We start from the raw sequence: 23,205 nt of genomic DNA, 5'->3' as shown, positions 1-23,205 counted from the left end.
TGGAATTTCCAGGACAAATTAATGGCACAGGAGTTTGAAATGAGTGAGTCAGCTTTCCAGGCCCAACCCAAGCATCAAAGTACTACAGTTCTGGGAGAGTGGCCCAAACGACCTCTACAACATCACTGTGATGCTCCTGATCTTATTCTCGGTGTTAAAGCCAAAACGCATGAGAATGCGAGCCACAACCTAGGGATGAAAGGGCTCTGCCTCAAAAGCACTACTTTAAAGTTAAACAGGGGCGCCTGGGTGGCTCAGTCGGTTGAGCGCCCAACTTCGGCTCAGGTCATCATCTCACGGGCTGTGAGTTTGAGCCCCGCATCAGGCTCTGTGCTGACAGCCCAGAGCCTGGAGCCTGCTTTGGATTCTGTGTCTCCCTCTCTCTTTGCCTCTTCCCCACTCACACTCTGTCTCTCTCTCAAAAAATAAATAAATAAATAAATAAACAAACAAACAAACAAACAAACATTAAACAAAAATTTAAATCAATCAGTCTAGAATTTTCTTGGTCAGCAGTAGTGAGGTATCTACCTGATAGACCCCTTCCGTCCTCCCAAAGATGGGGTAATCTGCTCTTTCCTTGTCCCTGCGCCTTCTGCCAACAAGTCTCCCATTTTGTATAGCTCTGCAGCTCCTTTCTATTTGCTAGATGAGATGCTGCCCAACTCATGAATCCCTGAATAAAGCCAATTAAATCCTCGAATTTCCTCAGTTGAATTTTTGGGGTGTTTTTAAAACACCATCCATGCCTCCTGCAGATGATGACTAAAAATGCTGAATAAAATACTTATGTACGTATACTTTTTAATTTTTTAAGTATTTAAATTAAAAGAAAAACTTCTGAATTTTTAAAATTTTCTTAAAAGTATTAACATGTTAGCAAGAAAATAAAGAACACTCAGACCAAAATCTAAATGGAGGAAGAAACCCCCGCCTCCAGAGACAAGTAAACCTTGAAGTCTTTGCCCTGAGGCCATCTACAGAACCAGGTGATCCTTCAAAGCCTCACTAGCACAAGGGCACAGCTCAGAGCCCACCCAAGGTGGGGAGTCTGTCTCTCTTTGCATGAGAATGAACCAGAAATGAACCTGATCTACCTCTCCTCACCCACAACAGCTACCTGCAAAAAAAAAAAAAAAAAACCCGATGTCTTAATCCTTGTCACTGAGTAGTTGGAGAAACAAACAACAAAAACACCCACAAAAGCTGTAATCATAAAACAACACTCACAGATTTGTAGTCCAAATTCCCACTACGTGGGTGATCAGAAAATTCTCAGTGCTCTATACTGCTAGTGGGAAGAAGGGTGTATTAGTACAACCACATTGGAAAAGTTTCCCCTAACCTAGGAGGGTCAGATGTATTAGCAATTCCACTCCTAGATTATTCCCTGAAGAAACTCATGCTCATGTACACCAGGAGCCATGCACAAAGAATGTTCCCAGCAGTATTGTTCCTCAGAGCAAAAACACGGAAGTACACGAAAGTAGACCAAAGGCTTGTTGGCAGTAGAGAGGATAAATACACTGTACCACATTCATGGGGGGGGGCGGGGGGGGGGGGGGTAGTTACAGACAGTGAAAAACGTGAAAACGAAGCGAGCTGTGCGCATCCACATGGATGAATTACGAACACAATGCCAAGCGAAACAGGGGTCTACAGTATGACTCCATGTCTATCATGTTCAAAAACATTCTTTAGTTATGCCTAAATTATGCAGAGATTGATCACAGGTGGTAAAACTACTGAAAAAAAAAATCAAGAGAATGACTATTACAAAAGAATAGCTGTGAGGGTACGGCTCTTTAACTGGGGTGGGAGGGTCAGGCTTACATGTGTGGTCCTAACCTTTTCATCCCTAACCTGGGGGATAGAAACATAGAAGTTCATTATTTTGTTTTAATGTATGTGTGTGGCTATATGTTTTAAATACTTCTTCTGCGGGGGCGCCTGAGTGGCTCAGTCAGTTAAGCGAATGACTGTCGATTTCTGCTCAGGTCATGATCTCAGGGTTTGTGAGATCAAGCTCCACATCAGGCTCTGCGCGGACAGTGCAGTCTGCTTAGGATTCTCTCTGCCCCTTCCCTGCTCAAGCACACACACACACACGCACACACTCTCAAAATAAATAAATAAACTTTTAAAAAGTTCCTCTTCTGTGTGCTATATTTTGTAGTAAACATATAGCAAAAAAAGAAAAAGAAAAAAAACTACTATGGAATTTACACAGTTATTAAAGAGTGAAGCAGGGACATCTGTACTGACTTGGGAGGATCTCAAAGGCAAACCGATACATAAAAAGGGCACGGAGCAGAGAGAGAGTATACGAGGAAAAACAAATAGAAATAGATTTCTATTTTAAATGGACACATCATCTCTAAAAGGACAGACAAGATACTTCAACCAGAAGTGGCTTCTAGGGAGTGGAACTGGGCTACGAGGGAAAGGGACAAAACAAGGCTTTTATATACAGATGTTGGATCAGAGGCAAGTATTACTTAGCTGAAATACATTCTTTTTTTAAGTTAAACTTAATCCTTCGGTTTACCACTTGGTCTCCTGTTACAAGGCTCTATTAGGTCCATGTGTAGGGCTTCCAAGGCCTTGGCCTCACTGGTGGCTGTTCCACCAGACCTCAGTTTTCAGGGTGGAAGGCACTCCATCATCCCAAAGATTTCACTGTGAGGGGATGCCACCCCGTCCAAACCCAGAATCCCACAAAGACCCTGTGTTATTGTAATTTAATAAGAAATGTGAATTTGGTCTTTATTCTATGTTTCTGGCAACAAAGGTTCTAAAACCCTTGGCATTTCCTGAGTGATAGGGGTGCAAGGAGAGTCTTTTGTTATTCACAATAAGCCCTTTTCAACCACACCAGTCTATGCTAATGAGAACTCTCATTGGGCACCCAGATAGTTTTCAGGAGGAGGCTGGTTGCCAGAGTAACCAATGGCGAGATTCGAGGGTTGGAACTTTCAGCCCCACCCCTGGGCCTCAGGAAGGGGAGGCTAGAGATGGGAGTCAATCACGAATGTTCAATCGTGTCTACGTAACGGAACCTCCATGAACACCCTAAACAGCAGAGTTCAGAGAGCTGATTGGTTGGTGAATCCATCTGTGTGCAGGGAGGGAGGCATCCCCCAACTCCAAGGGGACACAAGTTCCTGTGCTCAGGATCCTTCTGGACTTTACCCAAAGTACCCTTTCACCGGGATGTTCATTTGTATCCTTTATAACAAATCAGTAAACACACATAAAGTGACTCCCTGAGTTCTGTGAGCCATTAGAGCAAATTATCACGCCCAAGGAGGCGGTCATGGGAACCCCCTACTTACAGCTAGTTGGTCAGAAGTACAGGTGGCCATGTGGGACTTGTGACTGGCATCTGAATTGGAGGTAGTCTTGTACGACTGAGCCCTTAACCCACCGGGTCGCCACTAACTCCAGGTGGCTAGTGTCAGAACTGAATTAAATTGTAGGATGCCCGGGTGGTATCAGAGTCAGAAAATTGGTGTTAGGAAAAATACCACACATTTAGTCTCTAAAATGTTGTGGGTAAAAAAACACCATCAAAGATCCTTGGATGGGAACCCATCAGTGACTGGACCCTCGGGCTTACTTTGTTTGGCTTGCTGATCTGGGACAAAAATCTCAGAGGCAGTGACTGGGACCAGAAATCTGCTAGGGCTGGCTGTCTTTGCCCTCTGCCCTGGATAGGCCCTTCATTTGCCTCCTGGAGAAAAAACAAAACAAAAAAACAAAACTCTTTAAGCTGTGTTGTCTCCAGTAGGAGAAGTGAGCTTATGAGGGAGTAGAAACTGACTCAGAGTTTAAAAACGAGAGAGGCCAGCTATAGGACTAGACTCAGATCTTCACTTAGAAGGTAAAGTATACCATCCCCTCACTCATGACCAGCCTCAATGTACTTACTTTCCCTCTCCTCAGCAGGCGCCCCCGTCTGTTCTGCTCATCAAATGCCATTCCAAAGCCCCAGCCACACGAAGCATGAAAATGCAAGCACCAGTAAAACCTTAGTTTGGGAGCATAATCTGTTCTGGAAGCATGCTTGTAATCCAAGGCACTTGTATATCAAAGCGAATTTCAAGAACCATTCACTCAGTTGTGATCATGTGACATTCAGCACAACACTACTCGTATTGTAAGACACGGCTCATTTTTATCAGGTTATAATTTATTAGCAACGTCTGCTCGTCTTGCGGAACACTCGCAGAACAAGTTACTCGTAATCCAAGGTTTTACTTAGAGTTGGAAGAAAGAAAGAAGCCAGAGTTACAAATGCATACGCTCCGTGTGCTAGGAAGACCTCGCCCTCCAAAATGCCTCCCACACCATGCACCTAAACAATGCAAAGAACAGAAACGCCCAAATTTAACCTCTGCAGATGCACTGTTTTGTATAGAGTAAGTGCCAGCACTGGCAGGCAGTTTCAGCTCCCACCTGTCCTGCCCTGGACGTAAAGGGAAAGCGAGAACTACCTGGAAGCCATTTCTCTCACGATGAGCCCTGCCAGCCCACCTAACGGAGCAGCAAGGGGTTCTGGCAGGCTCACCGCACAGACCACATGCTGGTCTCTCATCCGGACACCGGACACCGTCGGTGGCTCCTGACCTAAGATCGGGGGAGAAGGGAAGGCCCGAAGAGGCAACAGCTGGGGAGATGCAGCTCAGGAATTAGGACTCTGCTTGATCTCCCTCTGGACAGTTTCCTCCAGGTACATTCTCAGGACTAGCTGCCCTGGTCTCGAGCAAACTTAATTTTCTCAGGAAATTGTGAGTTGGGCATCCCGTTCCAATTCCCCGCTTCCGTGCCTGTCCAATTTGTCTCTTGAGCTTGAAAATCCCAGCCCTGCATCTCAGGGCAGAGGCAGAGTGGAAAATGGGAGCTCTCCAAGTCCTCTCTCCACCCCACCCATGGCAACTTTCTTCTGTGATACGTCGTATTTGCCTCTTCCTGCCCCTAGTCTGCATGTGCATCAGGATGTCCGAGCTGCAACAACTGCCTCTCAGAGCTGGTTTCCCACGCTGGGTCTCGCCTCTCCCCAGCCCGGTCAGCGGGCCCACCGGCCCACTACTTCCGGAAGAGTTTTTCAAAACCCCATTCACCTGTGGGTGGTGGCCGGCTCCGGCATCTCAGAGGTTCCTCACGGTCTCAGACCCCAGCAGGCGGCTGGGCATTCACAGAACGAATCCCCCCAACAGCAACCATTGTCTCAACAGGACTGCCTAAGCGCAGGGTCCTGTGGGTTCAGCAGTGAACACAGCAGACACAAATCTCCACCCTGGCAGGGTGGCCATCATCTTCCCCCTACCAGCGAGGCTGGGGCATCGTCCTTCCCAATACCTGGCTTTTCTCATCATCACCTCTCTCCATATGCCACCACTTGAATGCTGTCCTCTCCTCTCCACTAGCCCAAATATGGCCCCTTGTTTCAGGGCCAGCTCTCCTAAGAAGTCCTTCCCGAGTGGCCACCCACCTGACACAGTGCCCTCCGCTCACAGGCCCTCGGGCTCCTGTGCTCTACTGTCTGCAATGTGTTCCCTTGTTGACGTGGTTTGAAGTGTTGGGGTTCGGAGCCGAATAGTCAAGAAAGAGTTCTTGAGATGTCTTTGGTGCAAAAAGGTGGTTTTATTAAAGCACGGGAGCAGGGGGCGGAAAGAGCTGCGCTGCAGCTGTGAAGGGTGACTGACTACATACTGGGGAGCTGGGGGAGGTAAAGAGAAGGGGAAGTTTCCAAAGGGCTCTGAGAAGACTCACAGAATCCTGCAGGCCTAGCTACTGTCAGGCTAAGGTTGGTTTTGTCCCCTTAGGCATTAACATTAAGAGGGCTGCGAGGAACAGTCAGACTGCCGGTCTCAAGTATTTGTCACTGGGCTGTAGGCAATAAGGTCACGTTGTAACTGTTGTCCACCAACCATCAGCACGGCCACCATGCTGATGGGTGCCACTTCACATAAGTGATTTTGTTTAATCCCTCCACAAGGGTTTTATCGTCCTTGTCTTACAGATGAGGAAACCAAGGCTCGAAGGGGCTCAGGAACCTGCCAAGAGTGACAGGGCTGGTAAAGGGCTAAACCCAAACTCCACTCCTGACTCCAGCCCTGCTCTCAGCCACTTCTCTGGTAACTGCCTGCATCCATTTTCGTGGTGAGCGTCACACATGGCACAGAATCAGCCTCAGGGAGCGGTGCCGTAACTGCTCCTCGTTAACAAGCACTGCTTGAGCGGGCATGGATTTTGCCCCGGCACAGGCACGCCCTCTCTCCCCAACCACAAGCTGCACCACCAAGGGCAAGGGCCGCGTCAGATCCTCCTGGAGCCCTACAGCATCCAGGAAAGAGCACACACACACAGTCAACGCCTGAGGAAGGAACAATCTCTTGGAATATCGCACGGTAATAGCTTTTGCCCTTCTTAAACCATTCAGTCAATTGTGAAATGCAGGATTAGGTCACGGGGAATTTACTCTGCCAAATATTCAAACTGCCATTTAGGACGACGGGAAGTTAAAAAAAGGGAAGGGAAGGATGGCTCAGGTCAGTAAAAATACAAACAGCTGCTCTGCAACCAGCTGGAATAGAACAGTCAAAAGCCTGGAAGGCTGAGGAAATCCTAAGGTCTCACTGAAGTGGCCCTCGCCTCAGCCTTGGGCAACACGACAGAGAGGAGACCTTGCCCAAGTGACAACAAATGGCTCTGATGGCAGAAGCTGCAAATGGAAGAGATGAAATAGGAAAGACTGAGAGTTTCAGGGTGATCCCTTCAGCCATGCGCACCGGGACACAGCCACAGCACATTCTAATCCCCTGTGGAAAAGCAGGAGGAACTCGAAGCCAGAATTCAGGTGCCACTTTCAGAGCTTGCCTCTGCCTCTTAACTGGAAGAGCTGGTTGATCACTGAACCCCTCTAACCTCTGATCTGTCATCCATAAATTGTGAAACCACGACCTTAACCAGTGCCAATACGAACTGCCTCATGAAATGATGAAGCTATAAAGTGCTCTCCACACGTAAGGACGATTACCAACAACAGAAACAACAGAACGTCAGTAGGTGGCTCCATGGTGTCTGAGAACATGCTGGTTGGGATTGGACCCCAATTTGAAACCTTGATGGCTACTGGGCAGGAGAGAGGCTGTCACTATTAGATTATAGCAGCCATTCTATTTTTCTTGAGGCAAAACTTTCTTTTTTTTCTGTATGGTTAAGTCCATTCTGCTATCCCCAAGCATTCAATAAAATTTTGTGAAATGTCTGGTAATAGTTCTTAAAAGCTGTACTTCGAGAAGTTATTAAACTGGTCAGTCTCCATGTTTAAGGCAAAATGGTACGAGCAGAGGAGCAATAGCCCTGAGACAGGAGAGAGAACAAGGTGCCATGCAGGAAGAGTGGACAGACAGCTGGTCAAGGAAGTAAGCAACCCAGGTAGATTTCATTCAACGAATATTCTGGGGGGCCTACTCTGTAGGTTCTAGGCTTGGTCAAACATACAAGCACTCCTTAGGTATTTCTAGAAACACTTGGGGAGGGAAACTCAGTAAAAGACTTCCTGAAGGTCAAGTGTGAAAAGACCTTGACTAATTGTTATTTAGGGACTAAAGTGACAGGCTGTCCTTGAGACAGACAAAGTCAGAGCTATCTCAGAGTCAAAGGTCAAATACATTAAAGGTTTGCCTCATTCGGCATTCATGTTCATCCCACTTCCTCCATGGTTTTCAGGGAGAAATGAGTTCTTAATCTTATCAAAGATCCCTTTTTTTGTGATGAGTTAACTAGCTGCTTTCAAGATTCTTTGATTATGATATTCCAAGGTGGGGCTCTCTTTTGAGTTTTCCTATTTGGAGTTCATTGAGCTTCTTGGGTACACAAATTACTTTTCATCCAATTTGGGAAGTTTTTGGCCATTATTGCTTCAAATATTCATCCTGCTCCTTTCTCTTCAGCCTCTCCTGCTAGAACTCCCATTATGTACATGTTGCTTAAAAGAAACCCACAGGGGAGCCTGGCTACTGGCTTAGTGGGTAGACCATGGGACTCTTGATCTTGGGGTTGTGAGTTCAAGCCCCATGTTGGGCCTAGAACTTACTTTAAAAAGAAAGAAAAGAAAGGGGCACCCAGGTGGCTCAGCCGGTTAAGCATGTGAATTCGGCTCGAGTCATGATCTCACCAGTCAGGAGTTCAAGCCCCACATTGGGCTCTGTGCTGACAGTGTGGAGGTTGCTTAGGATTCTTTCCCCATCCCCTCTCTGCCCCTTCCCCACTAGCATTCTATCTCTATCTCAAAATAAAAAAATATACACGTTAAAGAAAAGGAAAAAGAAAAGAAAGGCACAAGCTCAAAGTGGAGTCACTTGCCCCAGGACAGCAAACCTAGACTTAATTTTTCAGTTTCAACTTCTCTAGGAGTGGAATCTTAAACTAATTGACCTGGAATTTTCTGGTAAGCACCAAAGACTTAATCGTCACAGGGGCCTTTTTAAGCCCAGAAGAAAATAAGGTAATCCATCTAAACATGTTGGAGAAGTATAGAAAGTACACCAAAGATGGCTGATGGGGCTAAAACAAATTCTGGTCTCTAGCTTAGAGACCCCTCCTCCATGTGCTTCTTTCTTTGTTTGCTGCTCACATGGAAACCCCCACAGATATGGAGGCTGACAACTATAAATTACCTGCCCCACTTGGCATTTGGGGTTCAGATCTTTGACCACCGGTGTTAAATAAATCTCCAATCCACCAAGATCTTCGAGTGCTAGGTTTTTCACCTTTTCAGCCTGGTTCCATAATAGTAAGACCCCCTGCTCCTCCCCCTAAGGGAAAGTGACCTTGTCTGGAACAACCCTTTCTTTTCTTTTGCTAATAACTCCTTGCCTCCCACTCCTTCCAGTAAACAACTTCCTGTAAATACCTGGTACAACTCCTCCCAGCTCCTCTACTTACTACCTGGGATGCTGAATCGTTTAAGAAAGCCAATCAGATCTTCAAATTTACTATGCCTGAATTTCTGTTGTCTAATAATGTTGACAGGCTAGGTGGTGTCCTACAGGCTTCTGAGGCTCTGCTCACCTTCCTTCAATTTTGTTTCCTTCTGTTCCTCAGACTGGGTAATTCTCAATTGACCTATCTTCTTCAAGCTCATGGATTCTTTCTTCTGCCTGCTCAATTCTGCTAGTGACTTTTTCATTTCAGTTATTAGATTTTTCAACTCCAGAATTTCTTTTTGGGTTGTTTGTTTTTTTTTTTTTTTTTGTAATTTCTATCATCTCCATTTGCTAAGGCACTGTTCTCACACTTTAGTTCTTCAGACATATTTTAACATGGTTGATTTAAACTCTTAAAAAGCATAACATATGAGCTTCCTTAGGGACAATTTTTTTTTTTTTTTTTTAATCTTGGGAGGAGCTGAGGGGAGGGAGACACAGAATCCAAAGCAGGCTCCAGGCCCTGAGCTGTCAGCACAGAGCCTGACATGGGGCTCAAACTCAAAAACCGTGAGATCATGACCTCAGCTGAAGTCGGGCGCCTAATCGACTGAGCCACCCAGGCGCCCCAGGGACAGTTTTTTTAAATGTTTAGTTATTTTTGAGAGAGAGAGAGAGAGCACACAAGGGGAAGGGCAGAGAGAAAAAGAGAGACAGAGGATCCAAAGCAGGCTCTGCACAGTCAGTGCAGAACCTGAGGTGAGGCTTGAACTCACAAACTGCCAGATCATGACCTGGGCCAAAGTCAGATGCTAAACGAACTGAGCCACCCAGATGCCCCATTTAGGAAGAGTTCCTATCGACAGCTTTTCCTGTGTATGTGCCACTCTTTCTTCCTTGTTTGCATGACTCCTAGCTTCTGTTGAAAATAAGATTTGGTTGCCACAAAAACACGCAGATCAATGGAACAGAACAGGGAACCCAGAAATGGACCCACAAACGTATGGCCAACTAATCTTTGACAAAGCAGGAAAGAATATCCAATGGAATAAAGACAAGTCTCTTCAGCAAACGGTGCTGGGAAAACTGGACAGCAACATGCAGAAAAATGAATCTGGACCACTTTCTTAAACCATACACAAAAATGGATAAAAGACCTAAATGTAAGACAGGAAGCCATCAAAATCCTCAAGGAGAAAGCAGATGAAAACTTCTTTGATCTTGGCCGCAGCAACTTCTTACTCAACACGTCTCCAGAGGCAAGGGAAACAAAAGCAAAAATGAACTACTGGGACCTCATCAAAATAAAAACCTTCTGCACAGCGAAGGAAACAATCAGCAAAACTAAAAGGCAATTAGACAGAACAGGAGAAGATACGTGCTGACGACATATCAGATAAAGGGTTGGTATCCAAAATCTATAAAGAACTTATCAAACTCAACACCCAAAAAACAAATAATCCAGAGAAGAAATGGGCAAAAGACATGAATAGACACTTCTCCAAAGAAGACATCCAGATGGCCAGCCGACACATGAAAAAATGCTCAACATCACTCATCATCAGGGAAAGACAAATCAAAACCACAATGAGAAACCACCTCGCACCTGTCAGAATGGCTAACATTAACAACTCAGGCAACAACAGATGTTGGCAAGGATGCAGAGAGAGAGGATCTCTTTTGCACTGCTGGTGGGAATGCAAACTGGTGCAGCCACTCTGGAAAACAGTATGGAGATTCCTCAAAAAATTAAAAATAGAACTACCCCACAACCCAGCAATTACACTACTAGGTTTTTTTCCAAGGGATACAGGTATGCTGTTTCGAAGGGACACTTGCACCCCAATGTTTATAGCAGCACTATCGACAACAGCCAAAGTATGGAAAGAGCCCAAATGTCCATCGACGGATGAATGGATAAAGAAGATGTGGTATGTGTATGTGTGTGTATACACACACACACACACACACACACACACACACACACACAATGGAGTATTACTCGGCAATCAAAAAGAATGAAATCTTGCCATTTGCAACTACATGGATGGAACTGGAGGGTATTATGCTAAGCGAAATTAATCAGTCAGAGGAAGACAAATATCATATGACTTCACTCATATGAGGACTTTAAGATACAGAACAAATGAAAATAAGGGAAGGGAAACAAAAATAATATAAAAACAGGGAGGGGGACAAAACAGGGAGGGGGACTCTTAAATATGGAGAACAAACAGAAGATTACTGGAGGGGTTGTGGGAGAGGGGAGGGGCTAAATGGGGCACTAAGGAATCTACTCCTGAAATCACTGTTGCACTATATGCTAACTAACTTGGATGTAAATTAAAAAAAAAAAATTTTTTTTTAAAGAAAGAAAAGAAGATTTGGCCATTTCTCTTGAATAAATGTTCCTTCAATTGATGCAAGCCTTTGAGTTCTGAAAAAGATGATTTTTGACACTTTTTGCCAGTTTTTTCATTTCTTTATGGAGGAGCACCTTTTAAGAAACGTCTTTCTTCCACTATTCCCCAGAATCTATATCTTGTGTGATATTTAGAAAGAGGCTTTCAGGAGTGCCTGGGTGGTTCAGTCAAGCGTCTGACTCTTGATTTCGGCTCAAGTTCTCACAGTTCGTGGGTTCGAGCCCCATGTCAGGCTCTGTGTTGCCAGAGGGAGCCTACTTGGGATACTCTCTCCCTCTCTCAAAATAAACACAGAAAGAAAGAAACAGAGAGAAAGAAAGACAGACAGACAGAAAGACAGAAAGAAAGAAAAAGAGGTTTTTATCCCCCTCCAAACAATTTTTTGGAGAACAGGGGTAAGAGAGAGGAACTCTGATACTTAAACACCATGTCCCTCATTTTGAGCCCTAAATATATTATAAATTATGCCCTTCTCTATTTTTTTTAAGACTGATCATTCAAAATTAAAAGACACAGCCAAACAAAAAGTTGTAAACATGTAATTTTGTAGTCCCAGCATCCGGGAAAAAAATATTGGCACAGCATTCCAAAATAACCAAAAAGGAGATGTTACGTGTTCTGCTTTATACCTTTCTCAAGAAAAAGCATCGTGGCTCTTGTTCTGGAATAACAAATTGAGAGCAACAGTTTGATTAGAGTACATGGGCTATTTTTAAAGCTGCACTGTATGACAGTGAACAGACAGCATGTGAGGCAATACTTTTTTGATGTACATTTTGGTGGTTTCCCATTTTATTTCTTTTTTAACATTTTATTTCTCAGTAAGCTCTACACCCAACATGGGGCTCAAACTCACAACGCCAGCATCAAGAGTCACAAGCTCTATGGGCTGAGCCAGCCAGACACCTCGGCTTCCCATTTTCTGCTGTAAAACTGCCGATCTGAACAGCCTAGATTGTACGCTTGCCCTGTCACACTTTAGGTTATATTTCTAGAACTGACATTGCTGTGTCTAATTTTCCCCCGCCATTTAATGCCCTGCCCTGTGTGGGCCACATTTTCCTCTCTCCGAATGAAGACTGTGTCACTCAGTGATGTCACTGCCGTCATTAATAGACTCTCATATGCTGTTTATTACCAGACAGTGCTGCTTCACCACCTGAAGGGGGAACTCAGAGCCAAAGGTAGAGAGAGACTGTATTTCAAACTGCAGAGCAGGAATCTAAGACAGTCCCCCCATTCAAATTTGTTCTTCTTGGAACCCCACAGACCTTCACTCTTACCCATATGGGGCGACATCAGCATCGGCCATCGCAGGAGAGGCGAGGCTCGTTAATAATTTTCAACCAGGTGCCACTTGCCACCCACATTTCCTGAGGCCACACCCAGTGACTCAAGTCCACCACATCCACGTATCATCTAACACTGAATCTGTAAGAATTTGATAGTGGGGCACCTGGGTGGCTCAGTCGGTTAAGGTCGTGACTCTTGGTTTCGGCTCAGGTCATGATCTCACGGTTCATGAGTTCAAGCCCCACATCGGGCTCTCTGCTGTCAGTGCAGAGCCCACTTTGGATCCTCTATCCGCCCCCCTCTCTGCCCCTCCCCTGTTCTCTCTCTCCCTCTCAAAAATAAATAAACATTAAAACAAATCATTTAAAAGTAAGAATTTGATGGTAATGGCCCCTCCAAAGACATTGCTAGCTCTTCACTGAAAGGTCAGGGAGAAGCAAGAGTTCTCACCATTTCCAGATAGGTGAGCTGAAGGAAAAGGAAAAGGCAGGCATTGGTTTTTGGTGCCAGAATCTCTTGGTAACCAAGCCTGACCAGAAACCACCAGTACTCTTAAGTACCAGACTTCTTTTCTCTTCATTTGAGGTGATGTAAGAACCTGGGGGGGGGGGGGGGGGGGGGGAATGCCAGACCTAGACTCAGAAGACTAGCACTGCAGGATCAGTGGCCGGATTTTACAGCCACCTGATCAGACAAAGCCTCGGAAGATACACAGAATCTCAGTTCCACCTATTTTGTACTTTAATCCCACCTATTTTGTGCCCATAGTGCGTGAGAAATGAGGCCTTAAATAGGCTAATTGAATCTAGTGATCCAGTCACATGTTAAAGGCAGCCTGGGTAGAAGAGTACACAGGTTCCATGGGAAGACTAGGCTAATGTGATGCTTGAATCTGGGGCACATGGGCTGTGAGGCCATCCCCAAATATTTGGGGGCAAAACGGCAACGAACTGGGCTCTGCCTAGCAGTTGGACTCAGAGGCAAAGATCTAGTTTCATCCTGGCCAGGAATCTCTTGAATTTTAAAGAAATGTCATCTGGTTGAGAACGAAACTCCTAAAGTTGCTTAGTTAAGTAATTTACTGTAGTTTGCAATCATAGCATTGTTTCTTGAGGTAAAATTCTTTAATTCCAGCAAGATAAAGCATTAAGAATAAACATGCTTAAGGGGCGCCTGGGTGGCTCAGTCAGTTAGGCGTCTGACTTCGGCTAGGTCATGATCTCACAGCTCATGAGTTCGAGCCCCGCGCCAGGCTCTGTGCTAAGAGCTCGGAACCTGGAGCCTACTTCGGATTCTGTGTTTCCCTCTCTCTCTGCCCCACCCCTGCTTGCTCTCTGTCTCTCAAAACTGAGTAAGCATTAAAAAAATTTTTTTAAAAAAGAATAAACATGCTAAGACAATAAAAACTATAGTTATCATTTTGTGTTAAGAAATCTGTGTCTATCTGTTCTTTTATATACTTTAATTCCAGGGAATTTAGTCTGTTCAGAATAACAAGGCAGTCTCAAGATTCCAATTAAAATATGCAACTGAGTAATTGGTTTTAAAATCAGATGTGATTTTAGGTAGGAATTTTATTAAGTTTAAAATCAGTATGCCAGATGATAAAGAAGCTCAAAGATGCTCAGCATCATTAGTAACCAAGGAAATTCACAATGAAACCATAAGACACCAACACATCTTTCAGAATGGCTAAAATTCAACAGACTGACCATATCCAACGTTGGTGAGGATGTGGACAGACCGGAACTCTCACATGCTGCTGTTGGAAAAGATGGTGTGGCCACTTTGGAAGAAGGCTGGGTAGTTTAAGTTAAACATACACCTGCCCTATGATCTAGACACTCACTCCTCTACATATGCCCGAGACAAAAGGAGATATATGTCCACATTCATTCGTTCACAGCAGTTTCATTCAGAACCACCAAAACCTAGAAACAACTGAAATGCCCAAAGACTGGCGAATGGACAAACAAACGGTGGGGTACCCGCATAACAGAAAACTACTCTGAAACAAAAGGGAAAGTACCGATGGATGCGACAACATGGACAGATCTCAGAATAATTATGCGAGTAAAAGAGGCCAGACAAAAAAGGACACATGCTATATGACTCCACTCACATAAAATTCCAAAAAATGCAAACTAATCTACAGTAACAGAAAGCAGTTCAGTGATTACTAGGGATGGGGAGCAGGGTTGTGGGGGGGAGGAATTATCAAGGGGCACGCGGACACTTTCGGAGGTGATGGATATGTTCACTGTCTTAACTGTTACCTTACAGTTATACAAGTGAATACATACGTGAAAACGTACGTATCACACACTGAACATGTGCAATTTATTATGTTAAAAAGACCTCGATAAAGTAAATAGCTTCAAATGGTAAAACATAAAACAGTATAAGGATGTTTAAGAAAAGATAGCAGTCAGTTTAATTTATTAGATTTATAGGAATTATTAAAGCATGTTTGTTAAACAAAACAACTGGAAGTAATAAAACAATTAAAGAAAGTTGAATGTAATTTATAAATTTAATTTACAATTTTCAAACGAGTTAAGGTTGCAAATGGAATCAAGTATTAATCAAAAGTTCCCTACAAACTGATTGTTAAAATTTTCTAGAATCATAAATAGAACAGAAAGATCTGTAGACTACACTTAAAAGCTAAATTGAAAAGACTAGGGGCACATAGGTGGCTCAGTTCGTTAAGAGTATGACTTCAGCTCAGGTCATGATCTCGTAGTTCATGAGTTCAAGCCCCACATCAAGCTCTGTGCTGACAGCTCAGAGCCTGGAGCCTGCTTTGGATTCTGTGTCTCCCTCTCTCTCTCTGCCCATCCTCCACTCATGCTCTGTCTCTCAAAAATTAACATTAAAAAAAAATTTGTTTTTAAGTTAAAAGAAAAGGAAAAGACTAGCTCTTAGGATGCCTGACTGGCTGGGGTCACGGGTTTAAGACCCACACTGGGTGCACAGATTACTTAAATAAATATATAAACATTAAAAATAAATAAGTAAATAAATTTTAAAATAACAAAACACTAGCTCTCACAGGAAGAAGCCGTTTTGAGTTTGTAACTTTGACAAATTGAAAATCAATTTTTTTTAATGTTTTTATTTATTTTTTTGAAGGAGAGAGAGAGAGCGCATGACCAGGGTTGGAGCAGAGAGAGAGGGAGATATAGAATTTGAAGCAGGCTCCAGGCTCTAAGCTGTCAGCACAGAGCCCGATGCGGGGCGCGAGCTCACAAACTGTGAGATCATGACCTGAGCCGAAGTCGGATGCTCAACCGGCAGAGGAACCCAGGCGCCCCCAATTTTTTTTTCAACCAAAGTAACTTCCAAATAATCTTTGCATTACACAAAAGCCCAGGGGTAGGGAAGGGATGTGGCATCAGAAGCCACACCCAGGCATTCCAGTCACCTGAAACTCACCAAGTCACTTAGTCTCTCTGAACTTCAGTTTCCCCATCCGTAAGAGAGGAATCCAGAAAAAACACTTATGATTAATGATTTCATATTAATAAAACAGCACTCGGAGAAGCATACAGTGATGTGCAAATACAACAGATAAGCATCATGACATCACTCCGTGAGTAACTGCGCCTTTCCTAGACCCTGGCGGACCAGTGACAGACATGGGAAAGGTGACACACATATCCTCAGAGACTAACATGACTCAGCACAGCCAGATCACGGAATTTTCCCTAAGGCCTCAGCCAGGGATGGAGGTCTTTTGGGAGGGGAGCTGCCACACGTGGAATGTGGCCCCACTGCACGCACAACTGGTGGAAATGTACTTGGAGGCTTCTTGGATACACGACCCACCCTTTCTCTGACCTGCAGGCCGATCAGGATAAGGAGCGAAGTGACACAGCAATTAGGGGGTGCTAGGGTGGCTTCAGTTACACCTCTGGCATACTGCTTTAAAAAACAAAAACAAAAAAACTGCATCCCTCTCCCTCCAGGATCACCAAGGAGACAGCAAAGGAGGAGGGCAGTGTGGCAACCTTCCATGGCAGCCTTCGTTCCCATAACTAAGCAAAACTCCGGGGAATCAGCAGGGACTTACAGATGAAGTGCCAGACAAGCCTTAACAAATTAGATGACCTGGTACGAGGCAGCCCTTCTTGGCAATAATTTTCCCTTGCTACTGACAGATTTGGGGGAAGACATACAAGAAAAGAGGATACTCTTTATAAAGGAGGGGTAAGGTCAGAATCTTGGATTCTGCTGATCAGCCTTCTCTGGGCCCCAATTTCTCAGCTCCCTAAGACAGGTGGTTTGGGGCCCTCACCCAGCTCTCCCACTTCTCCTTACAGGGATGCAAGTAAGAGCAAGAACATGCAACTCTATCAACCAAGAGGAAGATGAGGGCAAGCAGAGAGAACAGGGCAGGGAAACCGGGTGGAGGGCAGAGTCTATCAAAAGTCCAGAGCCCTTTTCACTACATACTCATCGCCTTTACTCCCGTGACTTTCATGTGATGAGAAGGTGTTGTTGTTGTTTTTAAGTACACTCCATGCCCAACGTGGGTTTGAACGCATGACCTTGAGATCAAGAGTCACATGCTCTACAGACTGAGCCAAACAGGCGCCCCCACTCCACCCACTTTTCAAAGCAAACACAATCCTAGAGTGGAAATGGCCACATCCAGTCCAAGACTTAGGACAAGAGAGGATTGTGGGAACATCTCAGAAAGCAGAACATTTCCCGGGCCATGAAGGGTTATCTGAGAAAAGTCCCTACACAATGGGTGGAAACCCAAGAAAAATCCCTACACAAAGGAATCTGCACTCTGAGCACAGAACATGAGCTCTGGGGAAGGCTGTCCCTCAGCCACAAAGTCCCCAGGGCCACTGACTATGAAATGAGGATAGCAACTGGCCTACCTATGGATATAGGGAAGAGCAGCGTCATCAGTGTCTGAAATACAGGGAGAAGGCAAGACAGGCGAGGATCGCGCCTGGCTGGGACGTTCGTGTGGTCTAGCAGCGGGACATAGGACTGGATTATTAGGTGGATTGCGGCCTAGATGGCCTTGGCTTTAGGCCGAGGAGATGCACCCAGATCAGTGCATCAAGGGAAACCTGTGTGGGAGAAACAGTCGGTTACACAGGACAGTGCTGCCTGAGCACTAGGTGGGAGAAGGTCCGCCTTCACTCACCCCTTCGCCCCTTCATCATTGCGACTCCCCAAGAATGGGTGTCGTTGCCTGGAAACACACGTCAAGCATTTTTACAGCCAGCTGACAGAGTCACCTTCTGTGCCCAGCTCCACGCTTCCCTGAGTCCCCCACTGCCCAGCTGCCTGTTGTACCATTGACTCAGGGGGTCTTCTCCGAGGCTGCGTGCCCTAGACGTGCTTCTTGCGGTCCTGAGAAGCCTCACCACCTTCCCCTTGACCAGCTTCCCAAGCGACACCCTTCCAGAAGTAAGGCCTCCTGCCAAGGCTGCCGGCTACCAACTGGGGCCAGCGGGCAGCCAGATGTCCCTTTCCTGTGTTACTTGAGAGAGAGAGATCAAGAACAGACAAGGACTGCTTATATTTTCCAAAACTTAGAGCTTGGCCTTTTTTATTTATTGAACTTGACAAGCGACATGCTGGGACTACTAAAATCTACACCTGCTCCTGAAGAAGACCCGCGCACATCCCACCGACCTGGCTTCAGGCACAGACTTACCCTCAGTGTTCTGTCAGCTCTCAGTGGCAGCTGCTATCTAAAGTAAAAGAAAAAAGAAGTGTTATCCTCCTTTCTCCAGGCACCCCCCAGAGACCCTAGGGGTGGCAAGAACATAGATTTGTAACCCAGAGAACTACTGCTTCGCTTCCATCCCAGGCGGCCAGGGGTGGGGAGTGGAGGGGAACGAGACAGCACAGGGCTGACAGCACCCTGGCTCTCATCCAACTGTCTGGGCCCCACCTTGGCTGCTTGGCCGCTTGGCCACCCGTTCCCATAACCACTCAAAGCCTGTTTCCTCATCTGTGAAATGGGAATAATAACATCCAGCTCACAGGGTTTCCCAAGGAGGGAACACGCACCAAAGCACTGGCACCAAGCCTGTACAAAGGACGCTCTCAGACATCAGCCAACGTGCTTAGTAAGAAGCATTTAAGTAAAACCCTTTTCTGGCACCTGCAACACAAGAATAAGAAGTTCTAGAAACTTTTGTCGTATCTGACATGATTCCTCTTCCTGCCCACCTCCATCCAGCCCCAGGCCCACTTTCTCTGCAGAGCTGTCTCGAATCCTTCAGGAGCTACCTCCCCTTTGGATTCTCTGAGCCTGGTTCCTATCTCACTAAGCAACCTGACACTAATTAAGAACTGACCTGAGAGCTGATAGGTCTGCTATTTCCCTATTTCCTCAGACCTTTTCTTGCAGAGATAACACATCCACACACGAGAGCGAGAGCACACCCCCCTGTTTAGGCCCACGGAAGCCCATGGCTTTCAGAGTTTACAGACCACTTGTTTTTGGAAGGCCACACCTGTCAGTCAGCTGTAGCCACCGGTCAGTAAAGAGCAAAATGGAGACACAGGCCGCAAGCGATCAAATGGGCTGAATCCATGTTCTAAGGAGCTCAGTTGCCCTGATAGATTATGTCAAGGCTAAAAATGAATGTTTGGGGCATTCAAATCAATAAAATATTTATCGAGCACATACCTTACATGAGGCAGCCTGCCAGAAGGCACAGGCTCTGTTCCCAAAAGGCCAAGAAGCAAGTTGTTGAGGGCTAGCTCACAGAGGATGAAAAGAGGAGAATACGCGGGAGGGAGCCAACTGGGGACTCTGAGCCTGGCAGCCTGGGGCAGACCTGCAAATGAGGACCTAACAGTACCTTTGCTGTCGGGTTGCTATGATGACCAAATGCCATAATACATGTGGGGGGCTAGTAGGTCCCCTGCCACCATACAGTAAGATCTCAATAAAGGTTGGCTTTTGTGATTAATAACAAGAAGTCATTTATCATCGTTATTATGAAAAGAGACAGCCCACATCCAACTGAATAGATTTAGGAGTATATTGGGAATAATGCAGGAAAGCCTGAGTCTTGAAGAATAATTTCATTTTGACAGGACAAGGTAAGAGGCAAAACCCTGCAGGAAACGTCACCAAGGAACAAGCTTGGAGGAAGGACACTAGGACACAAGTCCGGGATGACGGCAAGCAGTCTCAGATGAGGGCTGAGGCAGAAGACGGTACCTTTGGTGTCAAACGGAAGAAAAAGGCCAAGAGATGGGATCGCATCTTTGTATTCAGTAGGTGAGAGGAAATGGTTCTTTTTGTCATTTCCCAAAGTCCGCTGTCATGCCCTACTCCTTTGGCAGTTTGGCAACGTCCCCACAACTGAGACTACAGGCAGCGGGGGCAAAGGGACCAAGGGATGGTCAGCCAGGCCCAGGTGAGGTTTCAGAGTATGCAGGCAAAATGGCCCACTTCTGCAAAAGATGTCTCTGGTGAGAAACTAGCCGCCAAGCAGGCACTCTCTCTGCAGAAAAGGAGTAGGGGCCCCTTCGGAAGAGGGTCAGATGCTGTTAGGAGGCAGCCAAAGAGAAGGCCCACACTAATCCTCGAGGAAAACGTTTACTTGGGTGAGGCATCCAACTTACGCGGGAGAGTGCGAGCCACAGATCTGCGCGGGCTGGGGCCTGCCAGGCCTTCCTCCCAGATTCACTGCCCAACGACAGTGGCTCCCAAACGTGACTCTTTCCTGGCTGCCCAACTTCCACCCTTCCTTCCTTACTGGTTTCCAATTTGAGCCATTTCCAGTAATTCACCTGAAACATGTGTCAACAGCACTGACAGGGTACAAGGCAGAAGGACACAGAAAACTGCAACTTGGAATGACCCTGGTCTGAGGTCCACCCTGCTAACGTCTCAGGACCGCTATAAGCCGTGTTGGGAGGGCTGGCCCCTAGCACAGCACCCGGGGTACTGGAGTGCCGGCAGTGAGACAAGGAAAAAACTAGGAGCGGGACAACAAAAGGGGGGGGGGGAGTGGGGCAAGCAGCCTGTATTGCTACATCAAAGGCAGCAGGAGTGCAAGACTATAGCCACCGGGGCAAACCTCCCTGAAGGGTGATCTTGGAGGTGAGAACTGGCACAGATAGGGTCCATCAAGCTGGAGCAGGCTTCGGGAGAGAGAGCTAGAAATAAGGCACAGAGGGGACTTTGGGACAAATTGTGGAAATTCTGGCCAGCAACCTAATTCAATTCAACAAACAGATATTGAGCAGCTATTTTGAACAAAGCCCCTTCCAACAGGGCAGCGCAGCCACTGAGAAACACGGGATGCTTGCCCACAAGATGCTCCCTGGAACACAGACACAACCTGTAGCTCGGGCCGGCTGCTGGGCCCTGGGAGCCCTACCCAGCACCTTTGGAACCCAATCTCCCTTCTGACTTTTCTGCACCTTAGCAAGTGCCCTCACCTTGTTACATCTCTTGGAGAGGCCTCTTCTGAGTGACCGACCAAATTTCTACTCAACTGGGAAGTGCTATTCCCCCCACATTCCTCAGCCTTTGTCTTGCAAGTTCTCATGGCTGAAAACTCACCTCTCCTCCATAACGAAACCTGGACGGCTCAAATCCAATCACTGCTTCTTCACTGCGGGCTCCAGTGGAATTGAAGGAGGCTCATGACTCACCTCCTCCTATAAAACCTTCCCCAGTCCAGCCCCAGCCAGCCCATTTCTCCTCTCCCTGGCCTCAGTGTGCGGTTTGCCCTGATTTGTGGGCCTTTACTGAACTTCCTCTTGCACATCCCCCTAGGGGCCATATCTCACCCACACCAGGCTCTCTACAAACATCTGTTGCAATGCTGACCCGCTGCTTAGATGGTTTCTTTTTCTTTCCCCAGTTTGCAACAGTCCTACAGCAAGGATTAACCTCATCCCCTAAATCTTCCCTCGGTGTTCATTCTAGGGCTCCCAGCATGGGAGCTGAGCAAAAGAACGCGATGGAGAGCTCCATGGAGAGCTCGAGAGTCAGGATGAAGAAAGGGCAGACAAAAGCTGTCCCTGAGAGTAACTAGAAATGCTGAGACCCTAAGTGTCTGCATCCTAGGCAGGGGAAGGGTGGCAGGGCTGCAAAGCAAAGACTTCTAGGTAAAGACTCTAGCGGCTCTCATCGTGATCTGGCATTAAATACCGGCACTTCTTGGGGCCTCAGTTTTCTCGGCTGCAGAATGGGGACAATGAACCCTGGCCTGCTCACCACACACCATGAACAATCCGATTTTTAAGACTTTCAAAGCTGGGAACCTAGGGACTTGGCCTAACCCCCGCATTCGTGAGATGAGGAAAGAGTTCGCCAGAGGTGAAACAACTCTCTCAAAAGTACACAAAGCAAGTCCCACTGAAAAGAACCTGTATGGCAGGTCCTCAAAGCCAGGGCTCCGGATTCCAAGCCCGGGAGGGCACTTCCCGGACCTCCTGCTGCTCCTCACCGCCCCCGGCAGGCTGGCGTACTTTGTAAACTGCAGAAAGCTGTAGAATAACGGGCTGAGGCCAGCCCCACCTCCTCCTCGCTGAGCAGCCTCGGGCGAATTACCGCTTCACATCTGAAACTAAGTGGAACCGAGAATGCCCGACACGGTTATCAGGAGACTCCCTACAGGAGGCGGAGCGCAGGCACCTGGGACACGGAAAACCCCCGCCTCGCAAGCCCCGGCTTTCTTCAGAACTGAACTTCCAGTATGCTGGGGAAAACTTGGCCTCCGGATCCTGCCGGACTGGGGCTCGAACCCTCAGGGACCTCGCGGGAGGCGTTTGGAACTGCGTGCGTCAGTTTCTACATCTGCAAAATGGGCCCGAGGACCAGAACGAGGGCCCCGGCGGCCGCCAGGGACCCGGGGCGGAGGAGGCCTGGCTGCGCCCGCGCCGACGAAGACTGGAGGGGAGGCGGGACGGGGTCCGGAGGAAGAGTCCCCGGAGCGAGCGTGCGGGCGGGGGCGGACCCACGCCAACCGTGCCCGCTGGAGGGGGAGGGGAGGGGCGGCGCACGTCGCGTCGCGCAAAGCCCGCCGCCGTCTCCTCCAGCCGTCACTAGTGGAGCTCGCACCGCCTTGGCGCGCACGACCCTTACATAAGCGTCCCCCGCGGCGGCGCTGGCGCACGCCCACCTGGTCCGACCCGCCGCGAGCAGAGGAAGGTGCGCAGCGCTGCCGGCACTCACCTCCTCGCCTCCGCCGCAAGTCGTCGCCACCGTCTCTACCGCCGCTGCCTCCACTGACAGGGAACAGCTGCGGTCTCCGCGCAACCGAACTTGCTGCAGTCCTGGCCCCGCCTCACAGACTTCCTATTGGCTCAGGCAGCCCAACCCCTCCTGTTATTGGACAAGACTTCCCGTCACTCACCGCTCCCGGCTCAGGACTCCTCCCTACCCTCCGCCTACCCGTCACGTTTAAGCCTTGGCGCCCCACGTCAGCCCCGCCCCTCGCGTCGCTGGCGGGCCCCTGGATTGGTGAGGAAGCTGGGAGAGCCCGCCCCTGGCGCACTGCCTCCTACTCCCTTGTCTTTAGAGCCCCACGTGAGCCCCACGGCCG

General features: G+C 47.2%; 1 protein-coding gene across 5 annotated transcripts in view; it reads right to left on the bottom strand.

The window, feature by feature from the left end:
• Positions 1–22,919, bottom strand: part of PC (pyruvate carboxylase) — a 101,688-nt gene extending 78,769 nt beyond the window's left edge. The window contains exons 1-2 of one of the 5 annotated variants that reach the window (XM_047879003.1): positions 22,836–22,919; positions 18,339–18,375 (exon numbers count right to left, since the gene is read on the bottom strand). The gene's annotated coding sequence lies outside the window, so the exon portion shown is untranslated. Of the gene's footprint in view, positions 1–17,547; positions 17,688–18,338; positions 18,376–18,697; positions 18,860–21,215; positions 21,678–22,782 lie in introns of those variants that run through there. The other 4 variants (XM_047879005.1, XM_047879006.1, XM_047879007.1 and 1 more) reach the window with 4 other exon arrangements.
• Between the last annotated feature and the right edge of the window lie 286 nt (positions 22,920–23,205).

This window comes from Prionailurus viverrinus, chromosome D1, assembly GCF_022837055.1.
Source record: "Prionailurus viverrinus isolate Anna chromosome D1, UM_Priviv_1.0, whole genome shotgun sequence".
In the NCBI taxonomy this organism is placed as follows: Eukaryota; Metazoa; Chordata; class Mammalia; order Carnivora; family Felidae; genus Prionailurus; species Prionailurus viverrinus.
The sequence above is the reverse complement of the archived record's forward strand: the minus strand, read 5'-3'. Positions and strand labels throughout refer to the sequence as shown.